General features: G+C 44.7%; 1 protein-coding gene across 1 annotated transcript in view; it reads right to left on the bottom strand.

The window, feature by feature from the left end:
- The window catches only part of ANKLE2 (ankyrin repeat and LEM domain containing 2), a gene marked incomplete in the record, with an annotated part of 2,117,323 nt that overhangs the window by 1,763,441 nt on the left and 338,387 nt on the right, over nt 1–15,495 (bottom strand).

Here is a 15,495-nt window from a genome sequence, read left to right as displayed (position 1 = left end):
TGCCTTATGTACACAGACAACCCTCTACTACTACCACTTAGGAACACAATATGTGAGAGATACAATCACATTAAGAACCTAGAATCCTTGCTGTCTCAGTCACAAGCCAATAAATCTGGCACTGAGAAGGTTGTCTGCACAAACACTACGAACACCACACCTCTACCACCACCATCTGTACAACACACTCCTACATATGCAGGGGTTCTCAGCAAAAACATACCTAAACAAAAGAGACCTCCAAAGCAAAAACACATATACACATCACAACCCATAGCACCAAGCAACACACATAGAGGCTGTGAGGCACAGATGTGTGTACTAAGGCCCAACCACAAACCCAACTTACTAGTCATAGGAGACTCTCTTGTGAGACACACAGATGTGCCCCTCACCAGGCTAGACAAGAGAAAGTCACTGTAAGTTGCTTGTCAGGTGCTAAACTCCACCATATCATGCACGCACTCAAGTCTCTTAACAGGTAATGTTGTGACTCTGTCATAGTTCATGTTGGTATGAATGTCTTGATATGTACCTCTCTGGACTACATGAAGAGAGACATGATTGAGCTCGCTCAATGTGTGTCCCAGGCAGGTATGTCCCTAGCCTTAAGCAGCATCCTACCATCACCCAGAATGATACCGCAATACAAACAGAAAATGACTAACAATTGGCTTAGTTTCTGGTGTCATTCCAAGAGGATAAGGAACAAAAATACAATCCAGCACCAGGAAGGTGGGAGGAAAAAGTGTTTATTGTGACCAAACCGGTTTCAGCAAACTGCTTCCATCAGTGGTTTAACATAAACAGCAGTATCAAAGCCACTTATTTATAAATAATCCAATCAAGGCAGTGTTGACATAATTTCCTGTAAAGAGAAATAACCCAAACCTATCTATATACAAAAAGTCCCGTAATTATAATAAATCACACATGCAATCAAACCAGCCCAATGTGGGATACTAGTATACAGAGATTTAACATCTAATGTACTTTAGATGCAAATTGCAGCACAGATTGGGTTATATACCTGGCTACCTGTACATGTCAAGCTTTTTACATTGGACAAACTTCCAGACAATTTAGATTCCGTATGTCTGAACATCTGGGAGATATTAGAAATGCCAGACTCACCAATGCCTTATATAGACATCATTTGACTCACAAAACTGCCACATTTACCTTCACAGTTATTGATAAAATTTGGATGGCATAATTTATTAAACATTAAAGAGAAGAGATGGATTATAAAACTAGGTGGGCTTTTTCCACCTGGATTAAATGATAAATTATAAAATGTCATCCATCTTTCAAGTTCAATATATGTCAGAACCTATTCATTTAATTCATGTGTGGTTTATTATAACTACGGGACTTTTTGTATATAGATAGGTTTGGGTTATTTCTCTTTACAGGAAATGATGTCAACACTGCCTTGATTGGATTATTTATAAATAAGCGGCTTTGATACTGCTGTTTATGTTAAACCACTGATGAAAGCAGTTTGCTGAAACCGGTTTGGTCACAATAAACACTTTTTGCTACCACCTTCCGGGTGCTGAATTGTTTTTTTGTTCCTTATCAAGTTTGGATTATCCATGCATCAACCGCACTTGCTAGCCGATCTTTCCTTGTCATTCCAAGGGGAACCAGTAACTGACAGCCTGGGAGGACATGATTGACAGACCACGATGGTTTGCCAGAGATGGCCTTCATCAGTCTCCCCTGGGCTTTGGACTTCTGACAAAGGCTCTTGCCTCCCCCATAGTGCATTTTTTAGGCAAAGTCATGAGCACAAAATTACCAACATGAAAAATTCTTATAAACAAACTTTACAGGTCATGCAGCTAAATGCTAGGAGTCTTAGCATGAAACTGCACTCACTGTAAGCATTCTTTGCCCTGGAGAATTCTGACATTTGTGCAATCACTGAAACCTGGTTCAAAGCTGTGGACAGCCCCCTATCCTTAACAGGTTACTCAGCCTACCATACTTTCAGACCCCAAAGGGAGGGCTACAAAGCCAAAGGTGGTGGAGTTTCAATATTTATCAAACACATACACACCTCCAGGCTGGTCATACGGTATGACGCACAGGAGACACTCCAAGTGCAGTTGACTGTTGAAAAAACACCTATTCAAATCATAGCTAGCTACAGACCCCCAACCATGACTCAGGACGCCCACTCCACCTATCTGGACTTACTTGATTCCATCAAGATTCAACCCTCTACCCTGATCCTGGGTAACTTTAACTACCCAACCATAGAGTGGAAGACCTATTCTAGCCCAAACATAAATGCCCAGAGACTCCTTGACTCTGTCAATGCCAATGCATTGCATCAGCTGGTCGACACCCCTACGAGAGGTGAAAATATCCTGGACCTGGTCCTAACCAACATGAGTAGCCAATGTAGCACTCATACAGTGTCATCCTCCTTGGTAAGATCCGACCACAAAGCGATCACTTTTGAAGTCACCATCTCCCCTTACTCCGCCCCCCAAATCAGGGTCAAACGAAAAAAATTTTCCAAAGCTGACTACAATCTTCTCGGAGCAGGTATAAGCAGCTTCACAGCCACCACCCCTTCAGTTGGAATTAGCACTAAATGTCCAAGCCTACAAAAAAACTATATGAGCACCTACATAGCTGCATGGACTCAGCAGTACCCGACAGGACCAAATCATCTTCCTCATGTAAGAGTAAACCTGTCTGGTGGACAGCAGCAATAAACAAACTCTATAATAGAAGGAAATAATTGCTGTCCAGGGCCAAGAAAGAGCAGGTGCCAAGTTGGAAGCAATCTCTCCTTTGTCTGAACAAGCAAATAAGGTCGCTGGTGAAATCCTCTAAGGCTAACTTCGAGTCCAAACTGGCCACATCCAATGACAATCACAAGGCCTTCTTCAAATGTGTCCGCAATCCCAAAGGCAACACCCAAATCTTCTGCTCTGAACTGGTCAATAATACCACATACACAAATGCCATAGATAGAGCCAACCTGCTGGCAGGTTCAGTGAAAATTTCACCCCCCCTGTCCCCCCATCCGTAAAGAAAATCATCCCCAGCACCTGCCCCCCTCCCCTCATCACCAGGGAGCAGGTCCTTAATGCCCTCTCAAAGGCAAAAAATACACAGTCTCCATGGGATTCTATAACATCCCTGGCTGAATCCTACATGAGCACTCAGGTTCATAGGTAGGTACTAGGCTATCAGCCCTAGGGCCTATACAAGCCCAGCCAAAAAGGTACCCTGGCTTTTGCCACCCAAGAAAATTATTTTCCTGTGCCATTGTCAAGCAGAGCCACAGAGGTGATCCCCGGGATGAATTTCCTATTTCCCATCCAATCATCAAGATTTTTCTTGAAGAGTGCTAATGAGGAACTTTGATATAGATAGGTAGTTTATTCCAGAGTATGGGAAGTCTCTGGGACAGGAATCTATCCTTCAGGCATGTTCTGTTTATTGTGGTGACAAGGTTTAGGTTTCCTAGAGTGTGTAGCTCGGAGGGATTGGGATTTCTTTAAATGGAGCATGTCCAACAGCTCTGGGTTTGACATAGCTTTGTATGTTAGGCAGAGATCACCTCTGAGTAGGCGATATGCGATGGAGTAAAGCTGGAGATTTTTGAGACTGTCTGCATAGGTCATCTGTTTGAAGCCGGTAATCCTCTTTGTGATGTATTCCTGCGGCCTTTCCAGTTGTTGTAGATGTCTTGTGAGGTACATACCAAAAGGGGCGTTGTACTCTATAATGGGTCTAATGAGTGATGAGTACAGGGGAACAATGACCTCTTTTTTTCTGGATGAGAAACCTTTTGTGATGAGGTGTGCCACGTAGAAGGATTTCCTGACTACTGTGGCGATGTGATCATCAAAGGAGAGACTACTGTCCACCTCTGTCCCAAGGTCTCTTATCATACTTTCGGTGTTAAGTATACTACCGCCTATGTTGTAGTTCATGGGTACAGAGTTTTTACCAAACGGGATGAAAATGCACTTTTTAGCATTGAGCTTGAGGCCATGGCTTTGCCACCAGGCATTTGTCTCAGTGCTTAGGATGTCCACATCGTTAGGAGTTTCGATTATGGCTCCTAGTTTGCAGTCATCTGCAAACTTCGTTAGCCAAAGACCTTCTGTGTTTGGTATCTACTTCTCTGAAGTACAGGCTAACAGGAGAGGACCCAGGAATGAACCCTGTGGTACTCCACTTGTCACTGGTCTGAAGTCTGATTTGGAGTCTGCTACTTTCACAGTGTGGGTTCTGTCAGTGAGCCAGTTGGCAACCCATCTTGTGACACAGGGATTTATACCTAGATTAGTGAGTTTATCTATAATTCCAGAGTGGGGCATGGTGTCGAAAGCTTTGGCAAGATCTAGATAGGCTGAGTGAACCACCTTACCCTCGTCTACAGCTTTGGTGACTGCTTCAAAGAAGTCTATCAGGTTAAAGAGACATGATATGCCTTTTACAAACCCGAAATGGGTGGAGTCTAGAGTTTGGAGATTACCATTGTCTTTGTTTGTAAGTTCCATGATGATACATTCCATGGCCTTGCAGACCAGGCTTGTCAGGCTAATGGGGCAGTAGTTCCCGGGGTCCGTGGTGGCTCCCCCCTTGTGGAGTGGGATAACCATCGCTGTGCGCCATTCAGCGGGCACAAAGCCTGAGGTGAGGCTACGATTGAACATGGTACTTAGGTGGGGTGTCAGTTCGTTCTGTAGTTCGTGCAGAACGCAGCCTGGGATGCTGTCTGGTCCCATAGATGCTGTGTTCTTGGCATTGGAGAGTGTGGTTTATACCTGTACAGTCGTGATTACAAGAACTTTGTATTCTTCCGGTATAGAGATGGGCCCTTTAGGGGGTGAGGGGTGGGGGGTAAAGTTAGCACTGAACCTATCTGCCAGGATGTTGGAAATATCAGTTGGGTCTGTATCTTTAGTGCCATTGTGCTGTAACTCGGAGCAGATCTGAATGTTGCCACTGAGATTCTTGACATAGCTATAGAATGCTTTGGGGCGGTCTTTAGAATCAGTGGCGATTTTGTTTCCGTAACTAGCTCTGGAGGATTTTATCAGGGATCGCAGATTTTTACTGAGGCTGACCAGGGAGCTCCTCCACTCATGGAATTTTACACTCTTTTGCAACAGTTTCTTCCTTCTGTTGTACAGTTTGTTTATGGCAGGGGACCACCAGATTGGCTTCCTTTTTTTGGAGGATAGCACGACCCAAGCACTTGTGTAAGTGCTTATAAAGTGCAACTGTGTAAGATTTAGTAGTCGTAACTGTATTGTCCATCTGCATGGGTGTCATGAAGTTCACCACTTCTGTCTTACGAAGCATGAAGTTGGCGTTGGAGAAATGTTTTACTGTGGTTTCCTTAATGGGGGGGTGGGGCAGGATGTGGATATCTAGGGTGATTAGCTTATGGTCAGATCGGACCAATGAGGCGTTGACTTCAGGTGTGGAACACTGGTCACTCATGACTAGATCTAGGATATTGTTGCCACTGGTGGGGGTGTGGATAAGTTGATCCAGGGCACTGGAGTTTATGAATTCAAGAAAGCGTTGAGCGAAGGAGTTGGTAAATGAGTAGTTTTCCCAGTTAATGGTGGGGTAGTTGAAACTGCACATTATTAGGGTGTTTGGTTGAACCCTAATATTTTCCAGTACATCAAGAAAAGAGGAGTGGGAATCCTGGGGCATGGTGGGGGATTTGTAGCAAGCTACAATTTGGATTGCAATTTTGCCCAGAGTTAGTTGCACTTGGATAACCTCGGATGCATTATGCTGAGTAACTAGCCTGGAGGTGTGGATATACTTAATGAATATGGACACACCTCCGCCTTTAGTGTTCCGGTCCAGGTTACATGGCCGAAAAGTGTGGTCATTAGACACCCAAGCCTGAGCACCACCTGTGTCCTAGTTGAAAGGAGGACAGGCACTGTAATCCCTCTACACAAAGGTGGAGTGCCCACTGACCCAGGCAATTATAGGCCCATCAGGCTAACGAGTCTGATCAGCAAGGCCATGGAACGCATTATCATGGACCTTATAAACAAAGACACTGGCAACCTCCAAACGCTTGACCCTACACAGTTTGGTGTTGTCAAAGGGAGATCATGCCTGTCAAACCTGGACGAATTCTTTGAAACAGTCACCAAAGCAATGGACGAGGGGTACACGATGCACACTGCCTACCCTGACCTAGCCAAAGCCTTTGACACTATTCCCCACTAGGGCATAATAGATAAATTCTCCCAGCTAGGCATCAACCCGTATGTTATCAGGTGGGTAGCTAAAGTACAGTTGTGTACGTACCATAAATGCAGATGTTAGAGTGTATTCACTGTTGCAGTCATTACACTTGGGTTATCCTGCTGGCAGGCTACCCGCAGTCGGCCTGAATTCCAAAGCCCTGGTCCGGCGTCGGTTGCTGTCGCCTCATCCCTGACGTCAGTGCACCAGGGGTATACAAGATGCAGCCGACGCCATTTTCTTCAGTTTTTCTTGCCCCAGATGACAGGTGCCCCCAAAAGGGTAGGCTAAAACATTGCTTATAAAAAGCATGCACTAAAATAAACAATACCTTCATCTACAAGCAAATACACCACATAGGTTGTATAGAATAGAGAAGTGCAGATAAGTCCCAGCAAAGAAAAGGGGATGGTGGGTGGGTAACCTGGACTGCAACAGTGAATACACTCAAACATCTACATTTATGGTAGGTACACAACTGTACTATGTTCATAGTCTTTCACTGTTGCAGTCATTACACTTGGGTTGAATCCCAAAGCTGAGGTTGGGCGGCTGGGTCTAAATAGAATTAGGAGTGGCTATGAGGCCCTGCAGAACTGCAGTGGCAAAGCCTGCTCTGGATTTAGCGTAAAGAGGTAAGTGGTAGTGCTTGGTAAAAGTGAGCACTGAACTCCAAGTTGCAGCCTCCAAAATTTCCTTGGTTGGTACTCCTCTGAGAAAGGCTGTTGATGTGGCTGCTGCCCTGGTCGAATATGGCCTAATGCCCTTAGGCACTGATTTTCCATGCTGTGTATAGCAGAAACGAATGCAGTGTCCTATCCATTTTGAAATGGTCTGCTTGAGATAGCCTTTCCTTGTGATCCTGCAGCATATGCCACTAAAAGTTGCTCAGTCTTTCTGAAAGCTTTAGTTTTGTCCAAGTAGAAGCGTAGCTGCCTGTGTATGTCCAAAAAATGCAGAAGTCTCTCCCCTTTATTCTGGGGATTTGGATAAAAAGTAGGCAAATGAATGGTTTAATTAAGAGCCACACTGGATACTACCTTTGGCATAAATGTTGGGTTTGTCCTTAGAGAAACCCTGTCCGGATGGAAAATAATAAAAGGTTCCACTGCCATTAATGCCTGTAACTCTGAGACTCTTCTTGCTGAAGTTATTGTTAGGAGCAGAGCTATTTTCCATGATAAGAATTTTATTTCAGCTGTATTGGCTGGCTCAAAAGGAGGCAGTGTGAGCTTTTCCAAGACAAAACTGAGGCCCCATGTAGGTATCGGTGCTCTCCTTGGGGGTCTTATGTTTTTGGCCCCTCTGCGGTACTGCCTTAGCAGTGGATGTGAAAAAAAAGGTGGTTCCATATTGTAATGAGCTGAAATGGCAGAGGCATGGATCTTAACTGATGAGAAGGATAGGTCTTTGTCCAGCATCTCAGTTAGGTATTGTAAAATCTAAGGAATATTTGGAGCAAGCGGGTCAATTCCTCGTGCCCGATTCCAAGCACAGAATCTCTTCTATTTTTCTGCATAAAATTTTCTGGTGCTGGGCCTCCTGGCTTCCAAAATGACATCCATAACGGCTTTAGAGAGAGGTGTGCTCTGAGTGGTTATATCATTCACCATGCAGCCAGATTTAAGGTTCTGAGTTGGCTATGCAGGATCAGATTGTTTTGTTGGGTCAGAAGATGAGGAGTTTGAGGTAAAGTCTAGGCTGGGCCTTCAGACAAGCTCTTTAGGATTGGGCACCAGTGCTGGCTCTTGTTTGACCTTTAGGAGTACCTTGAGGAGGAGAGGCAGTGGAGGAAAGGCATAAACTGTCAGAGTTTTCCAGCTGAATGATAGAGCATCCACCTTTAATGCTTGTGTGTGATAAGTCCTTGTGCAGAATCTCTGTAGTTGGCAGTTGTGAGGGGAAGCAAATAGATCAATGTCTGGGCATCCCCATTTCCTTGTTATCATGCTGAAGACTTATGGATTTAGTTTCCACTCATGAGGGTCCATGAGGTTTCTGCTTAGTTCGTCTGCCAGAGTATTTGTCTTTCCTGGCAGGAATTGTGCTTGCAGATGCACTTGATAGGTCAATGCTGTGTTCCACAAAGCCATGGCTTGCCTGCAGTGGGGGTAGGAATGTGTGCCCCCTTGCTTGTTTATGTACCACATGACTGTAGTACTGTCCGTTTTTAGCAATAGTTGTCCTGGATGGAGTAAACCCTTGAAGGCTGTCAGGGCATTCTGTACAGCTAGCATCTCTTTTTGATTGATATGAAGATGCATTTGGCTTGAGGGCCACGTGCCCTGAATACATTTTCCTGCCATGTGTACCCCCAGGCATAATCCGATGCATCTGTTGCATCTGTTGTTAGTGTCTGCCTGGCTGTGGTTAAAGTGAATGGATGTCCCTTATTGTTGTGACAGGCCAGTGCCCACCATCGAAACTCCTGTTGCAGGCAGGGAATGAGAGTAATTATTGTTTCCAGGCTGTGGCAATGTTGAGTCCAAACACTTTTTAGATACCATTGTAGCTTCCTCATATGCAGTCTTGCATATGGAATTAGTAGAATGCCATGAATCCCAAAGCCTGGAGAATTTTTCTTGCAGGTAACTGGGTTTTTGTTGCCATCATTTGGAAGTAATGAGTCAGTTGCCTTTGTTTGTCTGGCGTGAGTTAAGCCATCTAGGCAGAGTTGTATTTAAGCTTGCACCCAGGAATATTATCTCTTGAGAGGGCACTAGTTTTGATTTCTTTTCGTTTACTGTGTACTCTAGGCAAATTAGTAATCTTTTTACAAACGCCAGATGCTTTAGTAGAATGTCCTTGCTCTCTGCTTGAATAAGGCAGTCGTCCAAGTAGGGATATATTTGAATTCCTCTTTGTCTGCAAAATGCAATTACTGGTGCCAGGCATTTTGTGAAGACCCTGGGCGCAGTAGATAAGCCAAAGGGCAGTGCAGAGAATTGGTAATGCATTGAGCCAGCTATGAATCTGAGGTATCTTCTGCAAGATTGTCTGATTGGGACATGCAGGTATGCCTCTTTGAGGTCCAAAGTTACGAGCCAAGCCTTCTTGCCCAGCATGGGCAGAAGTTGCTGCAGTGTCAACATTTTGAATTTTGGAACATCCAGAAAAGTATTTAGAATAGACAGGTCCAGTATTGGTCTCCAGGCTTTGTCCTTTCTGGGTACCAAGAAAAGTCTTTGAGTAAAATCCTTGCCACTGCTCTTGCTGTGGTACTCTTTGAATAGCCCTCATGTCCATGAGAGATGAAATTTGCTTTTGTGCCTCTGCCCATTGATTGTGTGGGAGGTCTGGCATACCTTTCGCCTTTGGGAGGGTGTGAAAGTGGAACCTGCAGCCCTGAGAGACAATATTCAGTACCCACTTGTCCTGGGTGATCATGTGCCAATTTTGTGAGAAAAGTGCTAGCTTTCCCCCTAAGGGTGCTGCCAAAAGGTAAGTGCTTGGCATTAGCAGTGGGAAGTCATTGGGACTGTTTCCTCTATGGTTGTGATTTGTCTTCTCTGCTTTTGGAGGCAGAAGCACCCCATTGTTTAGGCCTGTATGAGCCTTGGGGCTGAGATCTACCTCTAGGGCGTCTATATCTGCCTCTTTGTGGCCTGTCTGACACAGGAAAGGACCAATTCTTAGAAGGCCAGTTCCTGCTAAATCTGGGTGGCTGAACCTGTAAGAAATCCTTTACTGTCTGCATAGATTTCGCTTTATCCTCCATTTTCTTTAACACCTCTTCTGCCTTAACACTAAAAGTATCATGCTGTAATGGAGCATCCAATAATTTTGCTTTAACATGATCAGGCAGACTCTGTTCCTTTAACCAAGCATGCCTTCGAATGACAGAGCCTGTAACTGCGGCCCTGCAAGAAGCCTCTAGTGAATCAAAATCACATTGCAAAGTATGCTTTCCCACTTGTTCAGCTGCATGCAATAAATCCTGCATTTCCTTGTTTTCAGGACATTCAGAGTTTGTCAGCATTTTCTGTTTTAGCACAGACATTAGGTATTGCTGATATTTAAGCATGTGAAAAGTACAGTTTTGTACCTACCATAAATGTAGATGTTCGAAGATCCACATTGCTGCAGTCCTTACACTTGGGTAGTCCGCTGTCCTCGGTCGGCCCGAATATCAAGGTATAAGGCTGACGTCGGTCAAGGCGCATTAGACTGACATCAGGACGTCAGGGTACAAATGCGCATGACCGACGTCATATCCTCAGTCTTTTCTTGCCCCAGATGTCAGAAGACCCTAACAAGAAAGGTCAAAACACAAAGACAACAAACAACCAACCAACCACCCTAGTACTAATAATATGTACAATATATACAATATACACAATATGTACAATCCAACCCACACAACCGCCTCTAACTACAGAGGGGAAGGAGGGAGGGTAAATTGGACTGCAGCAATGTGGATCTTCGAACATCTACATTTATGGTAGGTACAAAACTGTACTATGTTCTTCATCTCACATTGCTGCAGTCCTTACACTTGGGTAGAATCCCAAAGCAGAGGTAAGGGAGGATGGCACAACTATAAAGAAGCAGGAGCTGCCAAAATGCCCTGTAAAATAGCAGTGGCAAAACCAGCCCTAGATTTAGAGTAAAGAGGAAGGTGATAATGCTTAGAGAAAGTATGCACTGAACTCCAAGTAGCTGCCTCCAAGATATCTTTAGTTGCCACCCCTTAAAAAGCTGTTGAAGTGGCAGTAGCCCTAGTGGAATGAGGCCTAATCCCAGCTGGAACCTCCTTGCCATGATGGGAATAACAGAAAGCAATGCACAACCCAATCCACTTAGAAATAGTTTGTTTTGACACAGGCTTGCCCTGAGAACTCAAAGCAAAAGAAACAAATAACTGCTGAGACTGCCTGAACCCTTTAGTTCTGCTCAAATAATATCGCAACTGCCTGTGTATATCCAAAGTGTGCAAAATCTTTTCCCCTTTATTTTGGGGTTTGCATAAAAGGTAGGCAAATGAATAGTTTGGTTTAAAGCCACACTAGAAACCACTTTAGGCATAAAGGAAGGATTAGTACAAAGGTACCCTATCCTTATGGAAAATTAAGAAAGGCTCAACTGCCATAAGGGCCTGTAATTCAGAAACCCTTCTCGCAGAGGTAATGGCCAACAAAAAAGCAGTCTTCCATGATAAATATTTCAACTCCGCAGTAGCTGCAGGCTCAAAAGGTTGTAGAGTGAGTTTCTCCAACACAAAATTGAGATCCCAAGCAGGAGTAGGAGCTCTCCGTGGGGGTCTTATATTCTTTGCCCCTCTAAGGAATTGCTTAAACAAAGGATGAGAAAACAAAGGTGGGTCACAATCATAGTGAGCAGAAATTGCTGCAGCATGAATCTTAATAGAAGAGAAGGACAAACCTTTGTCCAGTAACTCAGTAAGATATTGAAGAGCCACACTTAAATTAGGCTTAGAAACATCAAATGCTTTTGCTGCACTCCAAAATAAAAATCTCTTCCATTTATCTGCGTACACTTTCCTTGTACTAGGCCTTCTGGCCTCCAAAATAACATTCAAAACTTGCTGTGGAAGCTGAAACCCTCCAGGGTTTAAAACAGAATATGCCAGGCTGTCAGGTGAAGAGAGTGAAGTTTGACATTGAGTAAATGACTGTTCTCCTGAGACAGCAGGTGTGGAATCAAGGTAAAGGCCATGGAGGCTCCTGCCAGACTTCTCAGTAGTGGGTACCAATGCTGTCGAGGCCAATCTGGAGCTATTAAAATCATCTTTGGCTTGTCCTGTCTGACCTTCAGAAGTACCTTTGAGAGGAGAGGCAGAGGCGGAAAGGCATACACATGAAGATTGCTCCAATTGAATGAAAGAGCATCCACTTTCCAAGCTGTGGGATGAAAACTTTTGTGCAAAACTTTGGCAGCTGGTAGTTTAGTGGAGAAGCGAACAGATCTACGTCTGGAGTTCCCCATGACACTGTCAATTTCTGAAATACATGAGGATCCAATTTCCACTCGTGGGGATCCATAATTTGTCTGCTCAACACATCTGCTAAGGAGTTCTGTGCTCCGGCAGAAACCTTGCCTGTAGATTTAGCTTTAAACTGAGAGCAGTCTCCCACAAAATCATTGCTTGTCTGCACAGAGGATAAGAATGTGTTCCCCTTGCTTGTTGATGTACCACATGACAGTTGTGTTGTCTGTTAGAATCAACACCTGCCCTGGAAGAAGTAAATCCTTGAAAGCTATTAATGCAAATTGGACTGCTAACATCTCCTTCAGGTTGATATGTAGATGTAGAAGTCTGGCAGGCCACGTGTCTTGTATCCACTTTCCATTTAGATGAGCTCCCCAAGCTTTGTCTGAGGCATCTGTCGTTAGAATCTGACTCGCCTCTGGCCGGGTCACAGAGAGTCCCTTGTTTAGGTGACATTCCTGAGCCCACCACAAAAATTCCTTTTGAATGCAAGGTATTATCTGAATGACAGTGTCCATATCTTGGCAGTGCTGTGTCCATACATTTTTGAGATACCATTGTAGCTTCCTCATATGCAGTTTGGCATTGGGAAGCACCAGAATACAAGATGCCATGAACCCCAAGGCTTGAAGGACTGTCCTTGCAGTCAGCCTGGACTGATGAGACAATTGATGGAAGTAAAGAGAAAGATTCTTTTGTTTGTCCTGGGTCAAAAAGGCCATCTGGGATGCTGTATTCAGTCTCACACCCAGAAAGCACATGTCCTGAGAGGGTACTAGACTGGACTTTATTTCGTTCACAGAATACCCCAGGCATCTTAACACTGCTATCACATAGTGTAGATGATGAAGAAGTTCGTCCTTTCCTTGAGCCAGAATCAGGCAATCGTCCAAATAAGGATAAATCTGTATTCCTCTTAGCCTGAAGAAAGCTATCACTGGAGCCAGAACCTTCGTGAACACTCTGGGCGCAGTAGATAAGCCAAAGGGCAATGCAGAGAACTGATAATGAGAAGTCCCAGCCCGAAAACGTAGATACTTCCTGCAACTTAGCCTGATAGGAACATGAAGGTAAGCCTCCTTGAGATCCAGAGTCACCATCCAGTGGTCTTTGCCCAGTAGAGGTAAAAGCTGTTGTAACGTCAACATTTTGAACTTGGGAAGGTCCAGATAAGTGTTGAGGATAGATAAATCCAAAATTGGTCTCCACGTGTTCCCCTTCTTTGGTACTAGGAACAGGCGAGAATAAAATCCTAGGCCCACTTCTGACAGAGGGACCGGTTGTATGGCTCCTATTTGGAGCAGCAGAGAAATCTGTTTGTGAGCCTCTATTCTTTGCTGAGGAGGAACGTCTGGCATGCCTTTGAAAGGAGGCAAGGTATGGAAATAAAACCTGTAACCTTGGTGTATGATATCCAATACCCATCTGTCTTGGGTAATTAAACTCCAATTTTCCTTGAAAAGTGCCAACCTTCCCCCCAAAGGTGCTGCCAGACGAGAAGGCTCTGGCAGCTGAAAAGGTAGGTCATTGGGTCTGTTTACGAAAGGACTGACCCCTGCCCTCACCCGAAGACTGTGCAGGTGAACTCCCTGTTCTAGGCCTGAAAGAGCCCTGAGCTCTGCCCCTACCATGTCTAGACCTACCCCTAGACTGGGAATCATAAGAAGGATACGTCCACCCCTTGGTAAGCCAATTTCTGCCTTAACTTCGGAGGCTGAACCTGCAAAAAATCTTTAACAGTCTGCATAGACTTAGCCTTGTCTTCCATTTTCTTTAAGACTGCCTCAACAGGAGAACCAAATAACACATCAGATTGTAAAGGAGCATCTAAAATCCTTGTCTTAACATGGTCAGATAAATTCTGATCCCTTAGCCAGGCGTGCCTGCGAAGAACTGACCCAGTGGCAGCCACCCTAGACGAGGCCTGTACAGCATCAAAACCACATTGCAAAGAATGCTTACCCACTTGTTCAGAGACATGTACCAAATCTCGTAACTCTTTACACTCAATACCTTCCGCCAGAGCATCTACCTTAGACTTCAATTGAGACAGTAGATAGTTTTGGTATTTCAACATGTGAAACTGGCAATTCAGAGCCCTCATAGCTAGGGTGGAAGAAGTATAGACTTTCTTTCCCCATCTATCCAAAGCCCTGGCCTCTTTATCTGGAGGAACCGGATTTTTAACAACAGAAGCTTTAACACCCTTAGGCCCCTGACTAACAGTTTCTGGGTCGCCCTAGGACTCTTAAAAAGATACTTATGAGCTTCAGGCACCCTATAATACCTATCCGGCTTAACAGGAGCAGGAGCAAAGAATCAGGATTAAGAGAAGCCTCTGCAAACACATCCTCCACAACATCCAGAACAGGAGGTATAGCCAAAGGCCTATGCTGGGGTAAAAACAAAAATTCCCCAAGCCTTTTCCTGGAATCAGAGAAGTCCTGACCTTCCCACTTAAAATGCTCCCTCATGGAATGAAGAGTCTCTGAAAAAGAAAAATCCTCAGGAGGAGAAGCAGAAGGGGTAGAATCATCCACATCAGAATCAGAATAAGGAGAATACTCCTGCAAGTCTTCAGCCGAAGACTCTGAAACATCTGAAGCCTGCTCAAAACTCCCCAACTCAGGTTCCACCCTAGGCCTCATCAGGAGGGGGCAAAGAACCCCTAATCAAGGTAATCAAATCTTCTGCCATTTTAAGCATATGCTTCTTGGGCACAGATCCTGAAGAACTAGGAGTGACACCAACTGAAGCTAAACCTGGCCTGCCTCTGGGAGAAGCCTTGGAAACAGAAGGAGAAGGCCTAACCACCCTAGGAAGGGAGAGGAGTACAGTAACCTGAGAAGCCCCTTCAGCCTGACCTGCCTCCTGGGAGGCCACATCCTGCAATAACAAGGTCTCCCCCTGGGACTCCAGAGAAACCTTCGGTGGAACCACCGGCTCCACCGACACCTCTAAAGAACCGGCGTCGACGGACGACTGCCTAACCTGGGCTTAGCTGCCTTATCCTTGCGCTTCTTGAAGCGGACGCCGGAGCATCCGACGGCATATTATAATTGCAGCGCTTCAAGACTAACCTGGCACAATCTAACCTTCTCTTAATAGTGCGCTTATTGAATCTAGCACAAAAGCGACACCCAACAACGTCGTGCTCAGGCCCTAAACAAGGAATACACAAAGTATGATAATCTCTATGCGGTATCTGTTTCCCGCAAGAAATACAGTTACTCACTTTTTCTGACATCCGGTAAACCACTGAGGCAAGAAAAAACTAAAATATTCCC

This window comes from Protopterus annectens, chromosome 2.part0 (genome assembly GCF_019279795.1).
Source record: "Protopterus annectens isolate FY-2018-M chromosome 2.part0, PAN1.0, whole genome shotgun sequence".
NCBI lineage: Eukaryota > Metazoa > Chordata > Ceratodontiformes > Protopteridae > Protopterus > Protopterus annectens.
The sequence above is the reverse complement of the archived record's forward strand: the minus strand, read 5'-3'. Positions and strand labels throughout refer to the sequence as shown.